At 45.2% G+C, this 24154-nt stretch overlaps 1 long non-coding RNA gene across 1 annotated transcript; it reads left to right on the top strand.

Annotated features, from left to right (window-relative positions):
* Positions 1-12213: 12213 nt before the first annotated feature.
* Positions 12214-24015, top strand: LOC137843742 (uncharacterized). The gene is made up of 2 exons (XR_011089659.1): positions 12214-12353; positions 21887-24015. It is a non-coding gene; the product is annotated as an uncharacterized lncRNA (long non-coding RNA).
* The last annotated feature ends 139 nt before the right edge of the window (positions 24016-24154 follow it).

Genomic DNA, 24154 nt, shown 5'->3' with positions numbered 1-24154 from the left:
TCCACAAGTCCCCCAAAGCATCTGTTTCTCTCTCGCTATTTGAGACTTCCTTTTATAAGACCTAGTTAGAGGTATATCATTATTTTTAAATGTTACCCTTTGCAGTCGCACTGACTTTTTATCACCATTACGTGTGTCATTAGCTGTCTGTTGGAACTGTGTAATCTGAAGACGAGGGGAGAAAACCCTTGCAGGGGGTCTGAGCGTTACCTCCCCTTGAGCAAATATTTTGGGATAATACCTACGATGTGGTACAGACCAGAGCATCCCCGGTGCAAAGAAAAGCAGTCTCATTACAGGTCAGTCTTTAAGGTCACCCAGAGATAGAAACTGTCTGGAAGCATCCACAGAGCAGGCGAAATCCCAAGCAGAGAAGGAAAATACCTGACTTGTTCCTAGCCTGTAGTCAAGTCACAGACATCTAGAGAAACCTGTGCAAATACCGTCTGTCACTGCAAGCACTGCATTCACAGCACGTTCTGTTCCTCCCAAAGAGCAAAAGATGGGTATAGATCAAATTGTTTCATGGACAGACACCAGGAGAGCAGAGAATGTGTCTTATGGGTTATGCGGAGCCACAAGTATGGCAGATGTGACAGGGTGGTAGTTTGGGACCACTTTTTATTGCCTCGTCACCAACGTCCCAAGGTGACGGACAAGTAAATAAGATCTGGTTTGGGTTACACTTTTCATACCTCTTAAGGCCTTCTATAAATAAATAAATAAATAAATAAATAAATAAATAAATAAATAAATAAATAGAAAACTGTCCTTTATATGCCCTGGGAGATTCTGAAGGGGAAAAAAAAAAAATAATCTATCTTCTTCCACCCTGAACTCAAAGCTGTAATGGAGAGACCAAGGTATGGAACAGCAAATTTGAGACAGAATAGGAATGGTTCCTGAGAGTGGGAATAACCTTACACTGTAGAGGAAGAAACGAAAGGGGTGCAGAGGACCTTTCCTTTATGCAGCTTTGACTACCCAAGTCCACCTCACAGCTGTTTGTTCAAAAAACAGTTGCTGTGAAGGCAAAACCAGCTCCAGCGTCCTAGGTTGCGTGATGCACCCAAGGATTTTCAGTCTTCTTTTCATTATCCAGGTGCCACATTGCGCCAAGGGAGCGTGGATGAAAAGTTATAGACACCCCTTGGACAACCACCTCCACTAGGACCCAGCACACCTTGGAGGCACGCAGGGTGCTGAGACCACAGCGGGCACGCGTGCAGCTCACCCAGGCTACCCAGCCCTACCAGGAGCTGCCACTGCCTGCCACGTGCCCCCCGGGAAGAAGGTTTGCACACACCTACACATTCCTTCTGCATTATGCCATGGGAGGTTCACTCCTTTGGCCACCGATTCACTGAGCTCCAAGCGAAGCAGCCGTCCAAAAGCCAGAGCAAAGACAAAGAGCTTGACTGGCATCTCGCTGGATTTGGAAGTCAGATATAAATCACACGAGAAAGACGATTTGTTAAACGCTGCCGTCACGTCTATGCGATTCCAAACTTTCAAACGAGAAGCACTACACCCCCAAACAGGACGCCCGACCCTGTACTTTACTCTACAAACCTACAGAAGTCTCCAGCAATCGTCCTTCCTTCCCTCCTGACACAGCTGGCAAGTGTCCACACCAGGTACAAGGGAATCAAAACCTCAGCCTTCTCCATCACGTTGTGACTGTTATTTGCTAAGTCTTTCTCCAAAGAAGCAGATCCCAATAATCAAAGCTACTGCAATTAAAACTAATTAAAATACAGCCACGTAGGCATACAAATTGTCTCTTCTTGGCCATACTTTTAGTATTATTCATGGACATTCATTCCCAGGGCATCCAACTGAACCCAGAGAAAAATGTACCCTACCTTCATTCCCAGTACTGTTAACCTCAGCCATCCTGAACCAGGCTGCTTCTTGCTGTCATCAGGCTGACTAAATAGCATTAATTACAGTGCTCTTCAGACTTGTCTAGCTTTTGTGCCTTTATTTCAAATTTAAATCTGTTTCATCCCTTGTAGCTCCATGGGCTGGAGCACTATTTTAACTTGAAAGTGAAGATTTTCAGAAAACAAGCTGAGTCATGGATCAGGAGCTTTCAGAATTGCAAGTATTTCAGTAGTGCAGTATTAAAATCACAAGAGCAGAGCACGATGTTTTACAGGGGGAGAAGGGAAGAATGGAAGCATAGAGAGGAGGAATGATTTTCCAAAGCTGACACAGAGGAAGTGCACAACAGAGCCTGGAATTTATCTCACATCTCTTGGTCGCAGTCCAAATGCTTAAACCACAAGATCATCCTTCAGGCCTGGGACACCAGCAGAATCTTTAACTCTCATACTGCAAGATCCTCAGGCGTTTTTGATGATTGTTTTGTAGAAGTGGCGTCCAACTGTATGGCCTAGGACAGGATCCGGGTCTGAATGCACCGTGCTCAAAGACAAAGAAACAGGAGTTTGGGACCAGTCTGTGAGTTTTTAGGATCTGATCTGGGTGTTTCACACCCCGGCTGTGACGGAGCACTGCATATTTCTGCCTCAGCTGTGCTATGAGGGTTGGCCAAGATCTGAAAGCAGCCAGAGAGATTTTCCCAGATACAATGCCCTCCTGAGAGCAGTGTCCCCCTGCTGCTCCTTCCCTGGACCACCTCAAAGTGGCCAAAGCGAAACAGTCAGAACTTTTACCTCTGTTCTTCAGGAAAACTCTGCAAAGTAGCGAGAGGAATTTCAAAATAATTTGGGAAAGGAGTATTTAACCACAAACCAACAAGTTTTCTTGGAGAAGGTTTGTGGGAAGGAAGAAAGGAGGACTTCTGCTGTCCATAACATTGATTTTTAGTAGGCAGAGAAGTGCTCCAGCCCTATTTCCCTCCAACATGGAAGCAGCCAGAAAATGACGTGAAACCTGTTGATTATCATAGCAAGAGTGATGGCTAGGGAGGGAAGGAAGGAGGGGTAAAAAACATGTGTCTACATGCTCAATACCAAAGCAAGGAGAGTTGAAGTGAAGCAGATGTGTATCTGCAAACTGCCAGACTTATTTAGCAGAGGGGGGGAAAAACCCTCACGGCCACTTGTCCACCTCCTCCTTGGCCTGAGAAAGGACTGGTGAAACAAATGAGGTCACAGCTTAGCACACATCATCTTGTCACTTAGTTAAGAAAAAAAAAACACTTTGCCTCTTTCAGTTTCAAACAACTCAAAGAGAAATTGTTCCACAGCTTTGGCTTTTTGGCTGCATGTCCCCTTAGAGCAGAGCGCAGCAAGCATTTTATCTCATCTCCATTTTCTAAATCCAGGCCAGCTCGATGGATGGCTGTGCTGCTAGCAATACCTCCACGACATGCCACATCACCCAGCCCTGGCTTGAAGTCAGCAACAACTTTGGAAACGCTGAAAGTCTAATTAGGAAATGGAGGGGGGCAGAGTTGTCTGTGCTTCTTATACCCTGGTCCTGCTGAGTCACTGAAGGACAAGGATCACCCATCTTCGGTGATGGGTCACTTAAGGAGAAAATCCTCTGGGGCCACGATTAAAAGTCGAGAAAATTCAACTCTTCAGCTGCTGGACAAAGCAAGAGGAGAATGCAATGTTCATTAATACCATGCTAGTCCAGTATGACTACAGGACTTGCCTTTGGTAAGAGGAAACAGGGACGGAACAGCCCCAGAAAGCAGTGCACATGCTGCTGTTAAACTTTCTGGAGATACCACGATGTCTCTCTTCAAGTTACTTACACAGCTAAGACCAGTGCAATTGGAGTCACAAAGTGAAGTCCAAAACTAGCCCTTGCAGTTCAAGTCATGTAATATTTTCCCTTTCCCTGCTTTTGTGGAGTTGCCTCTTAAAAAAGCCCAAATGATGAACACGTAAAGGACAGTCTCATTTGTCATGGCAATGTCTATTGCTGGAAATTGGAAGAGGAAGAGACAGAAGTGCTTCAGACCTGCTTTAGATTAGGAAGAGACAGGAGAAATAAAAAGAGCATCTGACACCAAAATAAAACTATTTTGGTCACTGCCATCTCCCTTATTCTAAATGAAGCAATTGTGGGCTACGTTTGTTTTGCATTCATAATTAGCAGACAGAACAGATGGCAAAGGCGTCACTTAAAGCCACACGTCCGACAAAATAACCCAGGCTGCCAGTGCAATTTTTCACGAGGAACAAGGAATACTTTCCCCTCTTCTTCCCATTGAAACGTATCCCAAAGAAATGAGGCCAGAAAACGTTTGCATCAAGTAGGGGATTCACCGCAAAAAGGAATCCATTGTGTTTTGGAGTGTGTTGATTACTGGCTGAGTGCAGAAGAAAAGGGCAATAGCAAATGGATTGCTAAGAGTACAAAAAAATAGGAATGGAAACTAGCAATACATTGCCAGCAGTATAACAAGGGGTTCAAATAAACATATACTCTCTCCTCCCTTTAGTCTTGTGGTTCAGGCACAGGCTGGGGCTCAGGACATCTGTGTCTCATTTAGGAGACAGCTGAAGAGGAGAATCTCCATCAGTGAAGGCATCTGCTGTCCCACGCCCATACCTGACCCTCTCAGTGTTAAATCCTCTTATCCTCTCAATACCTATCTCGCTTTAAGTGTACTGGAAAACTCACTGACAAGCAGGAGAAGCAAGGCGCCAAGTTTAACGCGTTTCCCATTGCAAGCACGGAGCTCGTCAGCACCGCCAGGAGAGGCAATTTCACGAGAGGCCTGGAGTGAGGCCAAGGAGCGTGAAATGCGCGTGTGGCACTCCCATCCCGTTTCCTCTGCCACAAGCACAGGCAAGGAATGAGATATCCCCGGACCACACATTCTTGCTGAAAACATTTAAACGCTGGTTTTGGGTCTGTTGAATAGGACTGTGCTGTGTTTGGCTTGTGACACCCAGGATACAGGTGTGTGAACGTCTGGGAGGAAGAGCTCCTCCAGGGGATCTCCCTCACAGCTCATCTCGTGTGACAAAGTCCCTTTGTTAAGTTCTTAACCTCTGACAAAGCCCCCGCAATTTAATCACAGCGAATATCCTTGCTTGTTGGAAAGAAAAAGGAGGGAGGGCTAGTGATACAGTTTCATTCCTTTTACAGCCTGGTGAGGTCCTCCAACAGCCCTGCTGATGGGCTACAAGAGGATTGTGGCACACCATTCTCCCAGCATTATGGATAAGCTGTTCCTAGCATGCATGACTGAGCAGTATCAGGACACAGACTGATGAGCAATATAATAATAATCACGAGCCTTGCCTCGCTCCTATTGCAAACGTGCAAGTAATCGTGAGCCTCCGCAGCTACTGCCGCCTGCAGCCCTCCTCCCTGATACCATTAATATGGTAATAACACCATGAGGCTTGTCCGGCTAGCACAGCCACAGCCCTCTTCTCTCAAACACAGCAAATGTGCTAATAATCGTGTGCCTCAACAGCGCTGAGCTTTCCTCTCTCTGATGTTGTAGCTGTGTTAATCACAATAAGGCTCGGTAGTGCGGCAGCCTGCTCAGCTGATGCCCAGCAGAACAATGCCTAGAGAAAAAGCACAGATCTCAAGGAAAGGGCTCAGACCTGGGGAAAATCTACAGGTGCCTGGGATAGAGTCTAGACCTAGGGTGAAGGCAGATATTTTTAGGAAAATCATACAGCTAGAGAAAGAGGCTAGGTACCTACAGGAGAGCTAAGTGCCTAGGAAAGCACAGAGACCTAGGACAGACCTCGGCAGGCCCCAAAGCTACCATCACCACCTCCTCCCTCCTGCTAAAGACCCTTCCAAAAGAGAAAAGCCTCCCTGGGGAAGCACAGAGTGAGACGGCCCCATCAATGTCCCCGGGGGTTTCACTGGGAGTGGGATGGACGGGCTGCCCTAACGCATCCCCTTTTGGTGAGGCTCCTGGGATGGCAGCGATGCTCTGAGCAAACTGCAGAGCAGCTCACCCCAGGCCTTGCCTTCCTTGGCTAACCTCCTCTCCATCCCCCAAAAGTGTGCCTCAAACCACCGTGAATTAGAAACACATCCAATAACATCAGCACCGAGGCAGTGGTATTCACGGAGCAGGACTGAGGCACGCTAACACAGACGTTTCTTCCGACGAGGCAGCACAGAAACTTTTTTGGGCAATCTCGGTGGAAAATCTCTGCAGGCACCGCTGCCCCGCTCACCATCTACTGGTGCAGGAAAGGGCCCAGAAGTTTCAGCAAGCTCCACAACATTTTCATATACAGCATTAAGGACATTCAGCTTTGTTTACAGAGAAAGCACAGCCAGTATTTTATGGGTGAAAGCACTTAATACGAAGCAGCTATATTAATGCAAGATAGAGTTTGTTCATCTTCCTAAACAAGATGGTTTTAACATTTCTGGACACCTTGTTCCTATTTTCTCTCCGATGTACAGCAGAGACTTAACTTTGCTTTTACTTTTATCTGCAGTTATCTCAACAATCAGAATTAGGAAACCGCTCAAAACACCCTCCTAGAGCTGTAGCTGCTGGGAATTCCCTTCGGGTTTGTAACAGAAGGAAGAGCTGCTACCAGTTTACTCCTTCCACATTTCTATGGCTTGCAAAGAGGCTCATGAAAGCTTCACAGGAGCTACAATGCTCCCAGATGAAAATCACACTGTGAGAAATCTGCTCCGATGGTCTCAGGCTCACCCCACAAAATGACCCAGATTCCCTTCACAGAAATCTGGGGATCTGAGGTGAGTCCCAAAATTGATGTCTCAAGCCTTAGCCACCCAGTTTTCTCTCATTCACATCCAGCTCAGACCTGTCCAGGAAAACAGTAATCCCACTGAAGCCAAGGGTAGCTCTAAGACTTCAGGAAAATTGGTAGACTTCTCATTTAGGTGCCAGTGAATTCAGCAGATTAACAGGTGTCGAAATATTCACACACAAGCAAAAGGCATTTGGACCCAGAATTCAACTGCAGCAGAACAAGGTGGTATGGATATTACATAGGTGCCCACGTTATTTCTCAGTTCACAAGCCATATTATCATGCTATCTACACCCGTACGCATTATCCACCGTGTTACACAGTAAGGTACTGAGATACCTTAAGAAGGCCTGAGCAGTTCTCAGAGCCTCTTGAAAATCAAGCTATTGTATTGATTTTTACATTCCTGAGTGCACCAGAAAGCCTCAGAACTGCGTATTACTGGACACTTTTGACAAGAAGACTGTGATATTGCTCGGGGCTTGCAAAATATAGATAAAAAAAAATGCCCTCACCCCAACATTAAGACATAATTTCTGATACCAACTTTAAGGTTTCATTGGCTTTCTTTCATGCTGTAACAATAAATTCTTGCCCAAATTTCTCAGGAGGGCAGAACCCAAATCCATTTAGATGTACCCATGCAGTAATAAATAAAATAATTATTAATAGGTTACTTAGATAAAGGCTTTCCATCTTAGGGCAGAGGCAAGTATTAGACAATTAATCATCAAGTTGGCATTAACTTATCTTTTGGCACCTACAGTAAAATGTAAATCTAAAATGAGCAGTAGGGGGGAACAAAGAAATAAGAAGCCAACAATAGTTTTGGAAATGGATGACAAAATCCAAATGTTCTGCCTCACTGCTGCTAAATTAAGCACAGTGTTATCAGTGCAAAGATTAAAAAAAGAGAGATTTTCCTCTGAACCTTAAGTCACACTTCTTAGCTCCACAGGATATGACAGCAGTAGTAAAGACGAGAAAATTTACTCACCCTGAAAATGAGTGGAAATAAAAAAGGATCTGCTCAGGTCTTGCTTTCCCCAAATGCAGTTCTGTAGAGTAGAAGAAGAAAGGAGGACATTAGCTTATTGCATTCAGCAATCAAAAAAGTGATCCCACGCACACCTTCCCTTCTCAGGCAACCACTTTTGCCTTGCTCTACCTTCACCCTTTTCCCCCCGGAGGGCACAGCACAGGGGATTGTGGCCAACCTGCCCTTTTTATACATTGCTAAGTGGAAAGGGCTCCAGCAAGATCCCGGCGTTAGCTGTGCATTGTCCTGGGAATTATTTTGGTTCAAAAAGGCTGATTTTTTTTTCCCTGCACCTTCCATCAGAGGCTCTCAGCCACTGAACAAAGATTTAAGAACTTCATGTAGAATTGACTTGTCTCCAATTGATTTTGTTTAACTTCCTTTTCAGTAAAACTCACTTTTTCAGTTCCAGAAACACAGGCATGATGTTCAATGTAGGCATCAATTTGGATATTAAGGGATGCTGAGTTCCCCGTGATTCCTCCACATAGAGCTGGGCCTCACGCTCCATACACAGAATTAGAAGTCAGTGAGGTTCTTATTTATGTTTTTCTGGGATTTTTGCTAAAACAAAATACGTCTCTCAACACCTTTGTCCATATGATACAGCAACAAACTCCACGGAAGACACCATAAGGGACATGACGCTTTCCTAAGCTTCCTGAGAAATTATTTATTCTCCTAATTAACATTAAACTGTGGGAAATCTAGGCCTTGGTTTTTCAGCTGCTCCAGGACTTTGTTTCCTATTGCTGTCAATTTTGGGTAGTGTTACTAACTACGACGACTACACAAGACCATAAACAGCTGGCAGCTTCAAGTCAAACAGACTCAAGGTCCATCCAAGTCAGACTACCTCTGCTCCAGACTTTCTCTGAGGTCTTGGGCAAGCCAAGGACTCTTCTGGTGCAGCAGTTCCCCATCTGTCAAGGTCAGGTAGGAGGCACTGCTCTCATTTGTGGCCTTCAATATAACGGACCTGGAAGCTATCTAGGCACTAAGATGGAGAAAGACACTTAGGTGCTCTTGGGATCAAAAGACAGATCTGCTGTAATGGTTTTTGGATTATAAAGTTAATCCTAGTCTTCACTATTGACCCATTCTTGGTAATATCACTTAATCAACCTATATCACCATGTATTTCTCAGATAAACCTGACGATATGTTCCCCTCAGAAGAAAACCAGTGAGAACAATTAATACTTTGTAAAATACTGATAACAAGATAAATATTCCACATGACAGTTTTACCCCAAATCCAGATGAGAACGAGCAAGGGAAATGATTACACTCGTTTCTTTCAAAACTACAAATAATAAACACTCAGTTCAGTTTCAAGCCAAAGTTTCGGAACCACCTGTCGGTGTTTATTTGATCAAAGGAACTGTTCTCCTTCCTGCCCCGGCACAAGCAAATCAGCGCCCGGTGAAGGAGCCAGAAGGATGGATGTGCTCTTTGCTCCTCCTGAAAGCCATTTCATTAGCAAATGAACCGTGAATCAGGCACAGGTAGAAAGAAATATTTAAACTATCCTTGCTCCTGCCTTTAATTTGAGATATCTTAAACTACACTTGCCTACAACGAATGCCCCAGGAGCCCTGTAGCATTCAAGGCTCTCTAGAGGCTATAAATCCAGTGCTGCCTGAAGGCACCAAGGCACCTGAGACAGGGCAGCTCCAGCAGCCCCGCAGTACCTGAGGACATAGTGGTACGCTTCAAAACCAGGTTTAGTAAGCAAAAATTAACATATTATTCTTAGAATAAATAATTATAATCAGCAGGACTACTTAGGCATATAATACAGAGCCCATTGCTTCTCACAGAACCTTACAACCCACCCAAATTAAGATCTATTATTTCAGTAGATCCATATGCTATTCTTAATGTTCTCTTTCCTTCTGGTTCCCTTTTGCTACCAAGATATCTGAAATCCAGTAATTCAACTTGTTTTGATCTAGTGTACAACCCCCCAGGACTTGGTCTTAGCTGCAAAATCAGTTCAGAGGCTGTGTTGTGTTTCCCAGACTTGTCCAGCCACAAATCTTGTCCACTCACAAATCCATAAAAAGGAGAGGGGAAATGTTTCTGAAACTCCAAAGAAAGAGAGGATGCAGCTTTAGGTGTTTTTTTCTTTTTTTCTTTCTTTTTTTTTTTCCCACTGAATCTTGCATTCATTAATTTCATTTCAAGAATGAAGTCAGATTTTTTTTTTTATGTGGTTGGTTATTTGACGAGTGAAGCATTAGATTTGTGAGTTGTTCTGCAAGCCAAAACATGCTCCCTTTCATTCATAACACTGAGCTGCTCTGCGTTAAACAGCCGATTATCATGAATGAAGTGGGTGTAACTTCCTTGAAATCCTCCAAAGACCTGTCAAAGCAGAGCTACTGCAGCTCAGTTTTCTCCTTGAAGCGTACAGATCATTGGTTTAATTGTTCCACGCTGATCTTGAAATATGCTCTCTTGGTTCAAAGCATCAGGCAGTATCACTTTTTGAAGAGGAAAGGGGAAGGGTGGAGAACGGTGCCTCGGGATAAGAGAGAAAAGTGGGTATATGTCTCAACCACCAAATTTAGATTTTCTTTTGGAATCTAAATTGAGCTTCATCCATTTAAAAGTGTGTCAGACAAAACCTTACAAATCAAAGCGCTGGCCTGTTTTGCATGGATAATCAAGAGCCTCTGGCTCTTTTTGTAAGAGGAAACGTTTAACCCTAAAGAGAAGAGGACTGATCTCATGGTTAACGTGCTGGCCAGTGACTTAGAAAATCTGAATTTGACTCGAGGTCTGCCGTTCTCCATTCCATTTCAACCCTTTGGGTGCAGGCCCAGCGGTATCTTTTTACAAAGGGACATGCTAATATTTGCAAACAGCCCCTGTGAGCCTCGAGACAAAAAGGTTGCACACACACAAGTAAGCAAACGTATTGCAGTCAGTGTCTATGACCTCGTTTAATATATAGATCTTCCTAAGGATGGTCATTGCCCTTGATGGAAAGACCTGCAGCATCTCAGCCGCTCCTCTTATCACGCCTTAGGACACCAAAAGACATCTCTTGGCCAGTAATAAAGAGCAATAGCACCACTGACTTTGGCTGATTGATTAAATAGCTGATCCATGTCCGATTTCTTGCCTAAGACTTCTAAAGCCTGGCAAGCTAGAGATGAGCACAGAAAACTCAGTAAAGAAAACAAAACCATGAGTACTAACACGCTTGCAAGGGTTAGTCTCAGGAAACACCGGGGAAAGCGGCACCAGTGAAAACTTCAAATTTCTGTATTTCAGCTCAGATTTCCTGCTAAATTTCATTATCTCACCCACAGCCAAAACAACAACGAATCTTGATGGTAGGCTCACAACGACAGCTTTTACACATCTCTTAACAGTTATAACACTAACAAAGGCTGGTGCCTTTGGGGGGAAAAAATAAATAAATAAATAAATGGCCAGCATTTTGGAAATCTCAGAACTGGTAACATGCTTCAACCAGCTCCGGAGACAGCACCACTTCCCACCTGCTCCCAATACCTTCGTCCCCTGCCCTGGCAGAGGTGACATCCCCCTGGGACCATGCACGTTTGCCCGAAGCCTGGGCTCTGCTGAAAGGCAGACCCCGCTCCTCGAGCCCCCAGTGCAGCAGCCTCGTGGCAGGGCAGGTGCTCTCCCAGCTCCGTCTTGCAAAACTTCAAATCCCCTCCTTGCTTATCAGCAAATGGAAATCACGAGGCCGTGTCCCGAGGGTTTGTTCTGCTCCCATTAAAGCAAGCGAGAATTTTGACACTGGTTTTAAGCAGCAGCAAGAGCTGGCTGGCGTACACGCCGGTCTGACAGGTTGCATTTTCGTTCCCATTACTATTATGGGCACGAGGATTCATTGCCATTTATCTTTAGCTGGCGTTCGGTCCTGGATTTAAACTGCATCTGTGGTTGCATTGCTGTGAAATGTATCACTGCTTATGACTCACGCTGCAAAGGACACGTTTGTAAACTGACCCACCATTGACAAAATCCTCTCTTTCTTCGGTTGTAGGAGGCAAGATGAGGCATAGGTTCCTCGTCTGATTCATTTCCTGAGGAAATTTTTACTCTCTGCATCTTTTTCAGTCCTTATTCAGTCAGAGGGTAGTGAAGTGATTAAAACAAAATCCATGCTTGACACAGGCTGGAAGAAGGATGCAAATTCTTTTAAAATCAGCGCTTAATTAATTGCTTAGAAAAACAACCCATTGCCAAAAATGTGGGGGGTTGTTTTTAGGCTTTTTTTTTTCTTCTTTTTTTTTTTTTTCCAGTTGAGAAAGCTTTTTCAGTGGGGGAAAAAAAAAAATTAATTACAGGCAACGGCACACAGCAAAATGCACGAAGGACAAATCCGGCACCTTTTGAAATGAGCCTCTCGGAAGGAAGAATTAGCAACCTGGACGGAGCTCCAGGCTACTCCAGCTCTCCTGCGGCTGGTGCCCGACCTAATTCACTTCCAGCTCTGGTCATTCCTCACAACACTGCAGAAATCCTAGGAGAGCTGCGTATCTAACACCTCTGACAAACGCAGACAATGACCAGAGAAATTAAAACTGCCAGGAATAAGAGCTAGCACAAAGAGAGCCCTGAGGAAAGTGCAGTAAGTTTCTTGACAATTTTTATCTACCTGATTATTCGGATCAAGGCAGTACTAACCAAGTCCAGAGCGGGGTGGGGATGTGAACAGTCCCCGGGGTTTGGAAGGCTGCTCAGAACTTGGCTCTCGGGATCAGGCTCCCTTCTCCATCCTATTAAGGTGGTAAACGCTAGCCTGCGGAATTAGGGAAAAACCCGAGCGTGCCCCTTCCCTTCATTTCTTCTCCCTCTTTCTCTCCACATTCTTCTCCTCTCGTCTTTTTCCCTGCGAGCACTGAATGATGGGATTTTTGACATCAGAGGAAAGTCATCCTTTCTCCACTCCCCCAGCTCCTCTCTGCTTCCTCCTTACACACGGCCGATCGTTTGCATGCTCCATCCCCACTCCAAGAACGGCACCAGCTGATCCGACCGCAGCTCCATCTAACTGAGCACCCTAAATCCTGCCCAAACTCGACCAGACTGAGTAGTTCACTCACCCCAGCAGCCTTTAAAGTACATTTTGTGACTGCCACACAGCTGGCAGCAGCTAGAGCAAAGTCATTGTTTAGTCAAGGTAAAGCGACCTCTATTTACTTAGCTCAGCTGCCTACAGGGAATAACTGGATTCGAGATTAGTGAAAATTTGCTGGGAAAGTTTCGCTTTGGCCGGGCTGACGCTTACTACAATCAGCTAAATGTTTGGTCAGTCCGTGCCCTTTCTCCTGCAGTTTCTTCAGCCCTTTGATTTATTATCTGTGACTAGACAGCGAATGACCCCATCCAATTTCAGCGAGCCTGTGGTAAGCCAAAGCCAGAGGAGAGACTTGTGTAACGGCGTATATTTTCTGATCCCAAATAAATACCCCATTGATTACCATCAGCTGCCAGGCACCTGCCGTAAGCCATTTATTCCTCTATTAAAGAACAGCATTAACCAAATCAGGCCCCGTTCTACCTGCAGCATCCCATTTGCCCCCTCGAATAACATTGATGCAGGAGCTCAAGTTGGTTCCAGCTGTGCCCTAGGGGCTGGCGATGGGCAGGGGGGTGGCCGGAGGGGCCGAGCACCACCCCAGGAACCGCGCAGCACGGGGTGACTCAGGCGTGACTCTGAGTCACGGCGCTTCTCCTGCTTCCTCCCTGCTCCAGGGGGGTGGAGGTAGGAATTTCCTGCTGGCCCCGGCCTTGTAAATCACGACGTCCTGTTGCAGCAACGCCGCCGGGAGGGCCAGCGAGTGGGAGAAGTGGAGCCGCTGTCCAGCTCACCTGCTCTGGAGGGGAAAACAGGGGACCCGCGACCCCATTTGGGGATGCAGGCCTGAAACATGCACGGAGACATCGTGGCAGGTCCCTCGGGTCCCCTTGCTCCACGCCGTGGTTCAATTTGCAGAGTAGCCCCGATGCCTTCAGACACCTCGCAATGTGACAAGCCGTGTGCTGTCCAGCCAGCAGCACAAGGACCCAATTGTCCTCTTATAAAAACATGAATTACGCCGATATAACCCAGTTCATTTCTCTGCCTTCATCAAGGCAGCACCGTAAGTGAGGAGAGAATCGAGTCCGAAATGTCTGTGCAGTATCTATCCCCTACACCTGTGAATGTGAAAAAACACTTTTGGGGGAAGTTCTGGGACACATCCAACAATTAAACACCACCCTGTGAAAATATTCCCAGTTGTCCTTCAAAAAAGCTGAATTTAATGGCAACTGTGGCTGGAGGGGTTTCCCTATCACAAAAGAACCCCAAAACATAGATGACTTGTACCACAATAATGCTGAGAAAAGCCAATGCATAACTGAGAAAATGGGCTGTGTGTAATTAGGAAGGGAGGGGAACATATTAGCCAAGTGAAGCCCCCCTTCCAGAACAGATCTGACCTATTCACTGGTTAAAATCACTCTCTGGAGGAAGAAATTGAACGATGGAAAGGAAAAGAGGGATGCTGACAGAGATACTGAGCAGAATTCCTGGTCATACTCCGGGGATGGTGAGGCAGGACCACTTTTAGCTTGCATCAAATACATGTGCAGGAGGGGAAAAAAAAAAAAGAAAAAAAAAGAAAGAAAAGAAAAACCAAGCTAAGTACACCACGGGAGTCCTTCCTTCAGCCTCTACACACACACAACTGGCCTGACAGACGGCCCTGATTTACTCCACAGGCTCACCTGGTACACAGACCTGTTGTATGGTGCTTAATTACTTTATGTAGAGTAACTGCTCAGTACCACACAGGGACAAATAATATTATACAATAACATTAATAATGCCTACTACAACAGGATTATATCCTTTCAGCTATCCTGGTATAGCTATGTGACTTGCCACCAGGTGTGGACACAGTGGGATTTTTCGGCCTCTCTCTCTACATTTCCAATCACGTACCTTTGCTTCGGTTTAATTTCATCCCTTCCAAGGCTACCATTGCTTTAGCGATTGCAGGGAAAAATATTACAGTTCAGCCAATGGAGACACAAAGACATGCATGCAGGGAAATCAACGCTTGAAAACAGGACTGTTAAAAGCATTTTACGTTTCTGATACTGGAGGTGGAGTTTGTGGAGAGTCAGAAAGTAACTGACCAAACAAACCAAAGTTGAGTGAATTTTGGCGCTTTCTTCCAAAAGTAGGGGTTTTGAGAGAGATCAAATGGTTCCTTTCTGACCTTCACATCTTATCTAGGAGGTGACAGATCCTGAAGCATCTTTTGGAGCATATCATATCTGGGCATCAAAGACATCTTAAAAAAAAAAAAATTCACAAAAGCTCCTCTGCCTACAGATAGAAGTATAACCAGATACAACGACAAGGAAATTGAAGTTAAGTAGATTCTGACCAAAAATAAGACACTCATTTTTAACGGCCAAAGGCAATTAACCTAGGAGCGCTCCTGAAGGACAGCGGATGGTTTTCCATCACTCGGTGTTTTTACACCAAGGATAGATTTTTTTTATCTAGACAGATGTGGTTCAGACAAGGCAGCCTTATGGCCAGCGTTACACAGAAGGTCAGAGCAGACGGGCGAGGATCCTGGCTCCTCCACAACCTGCCCAGCCGCTCACCTACTGACTCCCCGGCGCTGCTCCCGCAGCACACAGCCTTGTTGTTCACAGTCTGTTTCCCCACGGATGACCAGACCTGACCCTGCTGAGATTACAAAAGCCAAAGGGTTCAGAAGTGAGGAAAACAGGAAATCCAAACAGTGAAAATCTCAGCAATAACGTTTCCTAACAAAGACCTTCAGATCTCACTCTCAGCCAACAGCTGTCTTCGTGACGTCCAAAAAGGACGATGTTTAGTGCGGTAAAGACCATCTTTCTGCCACTTATTTTTACCCTGTTTATTTTTCTATACTGTGACATTTTCCTCCTTGTTAAAATCTTGGTCATAAATGAGGGTGCTAGCCCAGACCTAAGAAAACATACACAAATGTATGGACTCCATACGCTGCAAACCCACAGGATGCAATTCGCCCTCCAGAAAACCAAACCAAAACCTGTGCACCACACAAATTCCCCTTTGGGCTACTCCTTTGGAGCACTTCCCCTTTGGAGAGCTGAAATGAGATGTGCTGGCACTTCACTTACTGTACCACGGGGTCAAACACTGCAAAGCAGCTCCAAACATTATCCGGTGGGGAAGCAAGAGCAAAAGCTGAAGAGTGAGGAAAGCTTAATTTTGAAGAAAAATGTCAGGTTTGATTGCGTTACTGGTTTTGTATTTTAGATCTTATCCAAATTTCCTGACCTCATATCACATACGTGCAAATCGCACGCATGGTTGTGACATCCATGTGAGCTTTGTGGGCCAAATCAGGGGCGTGGTGTAAAGTGGTGCAGCACCTGTGTCACTGGGTCATAGGTGAAGACCTTGTCCTAGGTCTTTGCAGAAAGCATTCAGAGAATTTAAGGTGGCTGAAGAGGCATTTTCAGTTTTAAGGTCTGGAAGTTGCTTTGCACTCAAATTTTAAATTTTGCCCATTTTTTTAGGTGAAATTTGACTTTTCTCCCCGGCAGTACGGGCAGGGCACGTGTGTGCCATTACACTGCCATCTAGTGATGCGACTTTGCAAGGCAAAAGAGTTGGCAAAAGATGGCTGGCCACCAGCAAGAGCCAGAGCCCAAGTTGTGAAGGGAAGGGCCAGAATTAAGTTAAAGTAAACGAGACAAAAAAAGAATTGCAAAAGGCACAGCCAGTGGTGGCCCCTCAAACACGTACAGGGAAGAATAGGATAACGAAGTGCATGCAAGAGAGGGGGTTGCAAAGGAGCTCATCCATCATCCAGCTGTTACCCATTGCAGGGCTCATCGGGAGAGACAGTTTTGCAACTCCAGGTCTCAAAGTCCAGTTTCTCGGCTGATGCCAGCTGCCCTTGCTCTACCACGCTCATGTTCTGCCAAGCTCATGGTCAAGCAAAGCCTGCACAGAAGCTTTTCACAGGAGCAACCCTCTTTCAAGTACCTAAATCTCTTTGGCCATCTTTCTCCCAGCCGTACCGGGCACATTTCTCAGTATTACTCCCTCCTGAACTCAACGCAGTTGTATCAGGAGGTCTGGGCCAAATTTATTCTCTTTGTAAGTGATCTCAGTGGTGTCCACCTTGGACCACTTTGTCTCTATCCACAGCCATTACTACCGTGAATCAGCATCCAGAAAGATTTCCTCAGCTGCACTTCACACTGCTTGTAGACGATCCTCGTGCTCAAGGGTTGGACAGCAAAGCTAAGGCTTAACGCATGAACCTGAAATGAACTGACCTTTATGAGTCAAAATCCCAATCCTAATGTTTTACTCATCTTGAGGATATTTGTCCTCAGTGGTATGTGTGTCAGAGGGCGTGAAAGTGAGAGTGTCTTGAGGTTAACAATTGTTCATACTCATAGTGGATGAATCATATGATAACACCACAGCAACATCCTGTATAATTGTCGGGAGCCTCTATTTCTGGCAGTGTGTCCCTAGGCTGTCTCATGAGTAAATGTTATTTGTGCTTTACTATATAAAACCAAAACCAAACAAAATTATACAACGGGACACTATTCTGCAGGCACTAGCCAAAATCACAAGTGCCTAATTGAGCCTTCAGTAACCCTCTTCAGTGATAAATTGTGTGATGAAGTTAATAAGACTGAGATGGATATCTCTGCTCTTCAGCTGATTAGTACATGAGCAACTCTCCACATGTGAGTAACAATATTTGTGTTTCCTTAGCCACAATTGAACTCAGTGGGACTATCACATACGTAAAGATCTGGGACATCGCTCGCGAGGCAGTGGGTGCTGAGGGAGCGAGCGTTGCATTGCATTGCAGCTCAGAAGATTTATGTTTTCCTTCTGGACAGCTACAAGCAAGTCGCTCCCCCTCTTTTCTCCCTCCCTGCCGGCTGTTCAGACCTGCTGTCTGCGGGCTCTGCTGCACCAGGAGCACGCCCAGCCCGCTGCACCACCCCAAGCACGTGCGTACCTGTGGAAAGCAAAATCCAGCACAGCAAGCACACCACAAGTTGGATTTCAAGCAAAATCCTTGGCCTGCAGGAAGAACACCGACTCTCCGTACCATCCTCAGCACAAAAAGGCACCAATTTGGCACGGATCCCCTGTATTGGGGTTTCAGACTTATGTTTCTATGGCACCAGGGCTGCCTAGATAACCTGCTCGGCTCCTCTCGGGTGCCTGTAGGGTGCCTGTCCCGCAGTCCTCCCTTGGGATGCGCTTCCTCTGGACACTCTTGTAGGACGCACACTTAGGGCAGAGGCCAGTTCTTGTTTGCCTCTGGAAGGTGATGGCAGGATTTTGGCTGGCGGTTTGTGACTCCGAATCCGAAGCAGCAACAAAACAACGCGCTGGCAAACGCAGCTAGCTTTTGTCCCCTGATCACAGAGGCTTCGAGGGAACCACGGGTGAAACAGCCTGGGAAAAATCAGGCAAATGGCACAACCACCTTTTCGCGTGGAATAAAGCTCTCAATGCCATAAACCTATCCCATTCAGAAATTTCAGAACAAATGTCGATTTCTCATTAGGAAAAAAAGCTTCTTGTTTTGATGCTTCCTAGCTTTAGTACTACGTGCTCATATCTTCAAGAAAAATCCAAAAGCAATGCAGAGTTTTTTTCAATCTTTCCATACTGAACACAGACTGTATTATAAAAATAGAAAATATTATGATGAAATGGTAAATTTCGTTTAAATGTATTGTTTGTGTTTTGTTTTTTTTTTTGTTTGTTTGTTTGTTTTTTGTTTTTTTCCTGAGGGAGGAGAGGGACAGGTAAAGAAAAATCTTCCTCCTGAAAATTTCAAAGCACGATCTGTTTCTGAAAACAGCTACAACTGAAACCCTTTACAAGGACTATCTTCTGTGTAGCTCTCATAACAACATATTTCTCAAACGCCGCCCAAGCTCACTAAAAGAATGCCATTATTTTTCCATTTTCAATGGAAATGCCTACTTTTGGTGTTTCAACCACCACTTGCAGTAGGAATTTACCAGATATTCACACGAGTAAGACTGAGATTTTTAAAACAATCTAGGGGGCTAGCCACACATCTTCCACAAAAATTAAAGTATCCTTGACTTCTTTAGATTACGATGAGATTAATTTTAAGGAAGTCTATTTAATATTAAAGTAGAAGGGCTGCTATTAGAGCGGGGGACCTGAAATCTTTTTTGTTGCGGTGGGAGCAGATGCGAATCTCTACATGTGCAGCACCCGAAAGGCTCTGCTCTGGGTTCAGAAGGGATTTTAAATTATTTAACTTTGTGTCAAAAAATACAAAATAAATAAATAAAATCCATCAGGAAAATGAGAATATGGGCAACACAAAGTAGTAACGATTTACGAGGTCACGTTTACTATTTTGCCTTCAAATCTGTGGAATCCTCGCTTGCGTTTTGCTGCTCCCAGATCCCTGCTCTCCATCTGACCTGCGTCAGCCCCCAACCCAACTCAGCCCCCGTCTCCCCAAACCAAAGGTTTCCATAAACCGCTCACTGCAGCGCCGGCCTGAGCATTCCCCGCTACAAAGTACGAAAAAAAAAAAAATCCCATCAAATTCAAAAAATATCTCTGCTGCCTCCTCATTTCCTGGCGGCAGCCGGGCCCGGAAATAGCTCCATTTCCTGAGCAAGCTGCTCCCCGGGGAGCCGCAGCCCGGCTGCAGCAAGCAGCCACCGCAGCTCAGGGCTGGACTAACTCCTCTCGCTGGGTTGAAGTTTGAGCTGGAATTCCAGCTTTATGGCATTTATGGTTAGCGAGGGATGCCCACGAGGATAAGGCGACAGGGAAAGCGGGACGGGGTGTAAATAGCAAAACGAGACGGGAATAAAGTATGTGTTTTGGGGAGGGAAGTGTTATCAACAGCCATATTTAATAGGCAATGAAATTAGGGGCAAGTCCCCCCAATTTTAAAGGGAGCCTCCTCAGTCTGTACCCCATATACAAGGTTATCAATTTGGTCCTGATTATTCCAAGCGGTGTCTTTTCCTGCAAAGCAGCCACATTCAGCAAGAAACGCAATTTATTAAGACAAGGCGAAGGCTTGGTTTTAGCAGAGTGGGAAGAGATTTAATAGTCCGGAGGGAGGGGGGAGAGATGGATGAACACAGACTACTTCTGAGAAACTCTGCAAATAGGTGGAGCGATTCGCAATCCAATAAGCCCCTTGGGAAAGCCTTATCATTCCTTCCCGCACTGGAAATCCATTCTTCCATGGCTCTTTGTGGCCAGAGAAGTCTCTCTAATTAACCAAAGAGGTGCAAAGTCCAGAAGAGTCCATACACCTTTCAAGCAGTTATATTGGATTGCTCATCAATGGAGAAGCTAAGCTGTATTTTGGTGTTTTTATCACGTTACCTTTGCAGTTCCTATGGGAGAAGAGCACTCGTGGCTGCAGAGACAGAGAGCCACCTTGGGCATAATCATTTTCCAGCTGTAACCATCTCAAAGTTGGATTTCAATTCTCATCTAACTGTTTAGGTGCTTTACATCACAAATGAAGAGAGAGAGGCATCCGCAGAGGTAAATCAACCAACCCTAGAGCGGAGGGAATGATGGACACTAGCAGGAACTCTCCTGGGTAGCAGCTTGGATTTAATTTATTTATTTATTGCATTTTATTTATTGGATTTTATGTATTTATTGTATTTTAGATTTTAGAGCAGATGGCTTGGCCTACAAACTTAGTCAAGAGAAATCTCACTCATACAGGCAAATTTAAGGAAAAAATAATAAAACGTCATAATAGAAGAGCCCAACTCCCACTGAAATTAAATAACAACTTCAAAAAGTGGCTGTCAGCAACCTCAGGTCACGCAGTGAGTTTGCAGCTGGGAACCACGGGTTCCTCAGAGCTGGTGTGCAAAGAAGCAGGCCTGGACCTGACTTCTGCATCTCCCACACAGCGGATGTCAGTTGATAAATCTGTGCCGAGTTTAATTGTTGAAAATATCACCTCAACCTGACCACTGTGTAACCCAATCAATCTGCTGAGCCTTCACATTTTTTACCCACAAAACATCTTTGCTTTGGTAATTATCAATCACCCTTATGCAGAAAGGTTCCTCCAATTTTTTAAACTGCTCAATCCTTTGAGAGACAGATGAATTTTAATGATTTAGATTATTAACCTAAAGGTTGATCCAGACTGGGAGGAACAGAATAATTTGTTTAATCATTATTATTATTTATAATTATTTAACATAGGGGAGAAAAATATCACCTTAAATGTCATCATGATGCTTTTTAATTGCCTCAGATGAAATTCAGAATAATCATTGCTCTGCAAATGTATACAGATCTAATTTTAAATACCCTAAGACGCTGGATATTTATCTGAAAAATGCAAAGAACATATATTCATTACTGTATAGGCAGTTACAAAGACGGAAAAAATTGATCAACCATGTATTGAAAATGAATTATTTTCCCAATTCACAACTGGGCTGTAATTTGACTTGAGGCAGAAAAACAAGCTGAGCCAGGTATTTTTTCTTATTCCTTCATTCCAAGACTTTAGTACATGTCCTCTAGCAAAGTGTGTGTTTTATGGATACTTAAGAACATAACTTTGTGTGACCATAATTTGTGAAATATGTGTTGCAGAGAAGTGTAGTTAATGGTCACAGGGAGGGACGCCCAGCATATGGGGAATTTCAGCAGATGAAGAATATTGGTACACAGGCCCATAAGGGATTTTTTTTGTTTCCAAAGGAATTTTTTGTTTGGAACCTGAGGGAGATGTGCATGCATGCAAACTGGTTCTTGAGATGAAGGACATCTCGATGTAGGGCCAGCATCTCAAAGGAATAAAAAGCATAAAAATGGGATATGGGAAAGGCAGGATGGGATTCCCCGGAGAGGTCCCACACCCGTGCTTGTATGCACACACCACAATTTAGCGATGATGCACCCAGTGTGATTTACTATCAAATTCAAGCAAAATGGAACCCATTTTTATTTCCACATGGGAAAGACAGAGTCGTTAATAAATAAAATAAAAAAAAAGGGCCTCTTAGAAAATAAACACAAAGAATTAAGCAATCATCTTTTCATGTTTTTAGATAATAGCAAGCTTAGAGCATGAAGACAGTCATGCCAGTAATTCTGACTCCAACGCTGAGCTGATGCTTTGGGAGAGAACAGAGTTTACTCTGCATCAGGACACGGGACCGTGAAACTGAACTAATTCAGAAATGCTCTGAGCAGCTGAGACGGAAACAAATAACAGTGTGTGTGGAGTTAGAGAAGAACAGCCATCATTAAGTGGGGACGATCCTGAAGTTTCAGTGCTACGGAGCAGTAAGGCTATGCCAGCCAGACGGGGAGAAGATCTTTTGGTTGAAACAACGTCATACCCTCATCAAAACTCTCCGTTCAAACACACTCCAGCACCTCAGCAGACACCAGCGGTGTCTGATCCACTGGCCCCGGTGCCATCCCTTTGAGCCACCCAGAAAGTGTGGCTCCATGAGGTGGAACAGCCCTGGAGATCACAGATTGCTCAGGCTATGGCAGCACAGAGGAAGAGCTCCAGACCTGAAGGTCCATCACCAACTGATCCAGCAACAGCCCAAAAGACAGCCCCTAGGGCCACGCGGTGGCACCCACCACCCCCAGAGGCACTGGCTGGATGGACACGCTTGGCCACAGCATCTCGGCACCGCAGGAACAGCCTTCTTGCTGACGGGAAACCTCCAGTAAACAGCAGTTAAAAAACTACGGAAGGAAAGAGCCGTCAGGCTGCCTGGGAAGCCAGCAGAGGATCCAGCAGCCCAGCACAAGGTGAGGGGGTGCTGGGCCTCCCTGCAGGCGAGCCCCTGGTTTCGGAGGAGCTCCAGCAGCACCCCACGTTTTGCTCTACCTTATTCGTGCTTCATTTTCCAAAGCCCTTTGTTTTCTAAGCCGAGTCAGATCAAGGCCTCCCCGTTTCCCGTCCCATCCATGTCTCCATGCCCCTGCTGCTGCTATCAGAGCTGGGGCACAGGCACTCCAAGTGCCTCGTCTCGGGGAAACATTTGCATTTTCATTGGCACAGGTACAGCATTCAGAATTCTTTCAGGCCAGGCCAATTAAAACAAGCTGAAAACTGCTGAGTGAAGCAGTTTCAGCGAGGATCTGCTTACATTCCCCCTCTGAAAAAAGCAGGGGGCCCACTTTCTGTAACTCTCTCCCTCTCTGCACAGTGTGGGTTTTGCTTTTTTTTTTTTTTCTTTCCCTTTTCTTTTTTTTTTTCCCCTTTTCTTTTTAAGGTGGAATAACTTGTGCCCTTTACAGAGAGGCTCTAAGAGATGGGTGGCAGAACTTGGCAACGCGGCATCATTTTAAAACCGGAGCCCGGTCTCTAATACCAAACTGAAGCATGGGAAAAAAAAAATAAAATACACCACCAACAAAACTGGTAACTCTCCACACATTAACACACTTTACCTCCCTCACAAACCTTGCCTGGCATTTTCTTAAAAAGGAAAAGAGCCACATAATTAGCAATCAGTTGAAGCCTAAGGCTTTTCTGCCACCACAGAGACTATTCAGTGCTTACTAGCTCTACTAACACACTCCTATTACCCTAGGTTTCTTTTTGGACAGCCTCTTTCAAACCTCAGCTGCACTGTAAATGCACCCTGACAGGTTAAAAGACACCGTTTTTACTCCCCTGAGGAAAAAAAAAAATATCCCATCCTATTAGTGCTGCTTTATTTTAAATGGATAATCCTCAAGCGCTGGAAGGCACCAGGTTTTAGGAGCAATGAGCTGCCTCCAGGAGTCCCAGGGAAGGAAGGACGTGCTCTGGAGAGCCAGGTTTCTGCACACACACCCTCAGCCCAGGAGCCTGGCAAAAAAACTGCCGAGGGCAGTAGCCTTACCGGAGGCAGCTGTGCTAGTCACGGTGGCCCCTCTTCCACACCCTTGCATGCCAGGACCCGGTGTCAAGGTTGACTGTCCTGGAGAAAACACCTGCAGATGCCCTTGTATCCATCTGGGAAAAAGTGGGCGAATCCAGCAGAGCAAACCCCAGCACATGGCTTTGCATTTGTTTTCATCTCCCAGAACGAGGCCGTGCCAGTCGCAGACTCTGGCTGAATTTATTTGAGACATGTAAGTAAAGCTCAGAGCTGATCTGGGTTTCAAACAACCACGGGATCCGTAGGAATCCAAATAAATATTTCTTTCTGCTCAGTTTCACTTAAAATGATCTCACCTTGATAAATAAGCACCGGGTTTATGCAGCAACCTACACGATACTGTTCACACCAAAGCCAGTGCACCCAGGAGCTGCTACAGTATAGCTGGAATCCAAATCATAAAGCAACGCTGACACATAATCTGCT

This window comes from Anas acuta, chromosome 23, assembly GCF_963932015.1.
Source record: "Anas acuta chromosome 23, bAnaAcu1.1, whole genome shotgun sequence".
NCBI classification, from domain to species: domain Eukaryota; kingdom Metazoa; phylum Chordata; class Aves; order Anseriformes; family Anatidae; genus Anas; species Anas acuta.
The sequence above is the reverse complement of the archived record's forward strand: the minus strand, read 5'-3'. Positions and strand labels throughout refer to the sequence as shown.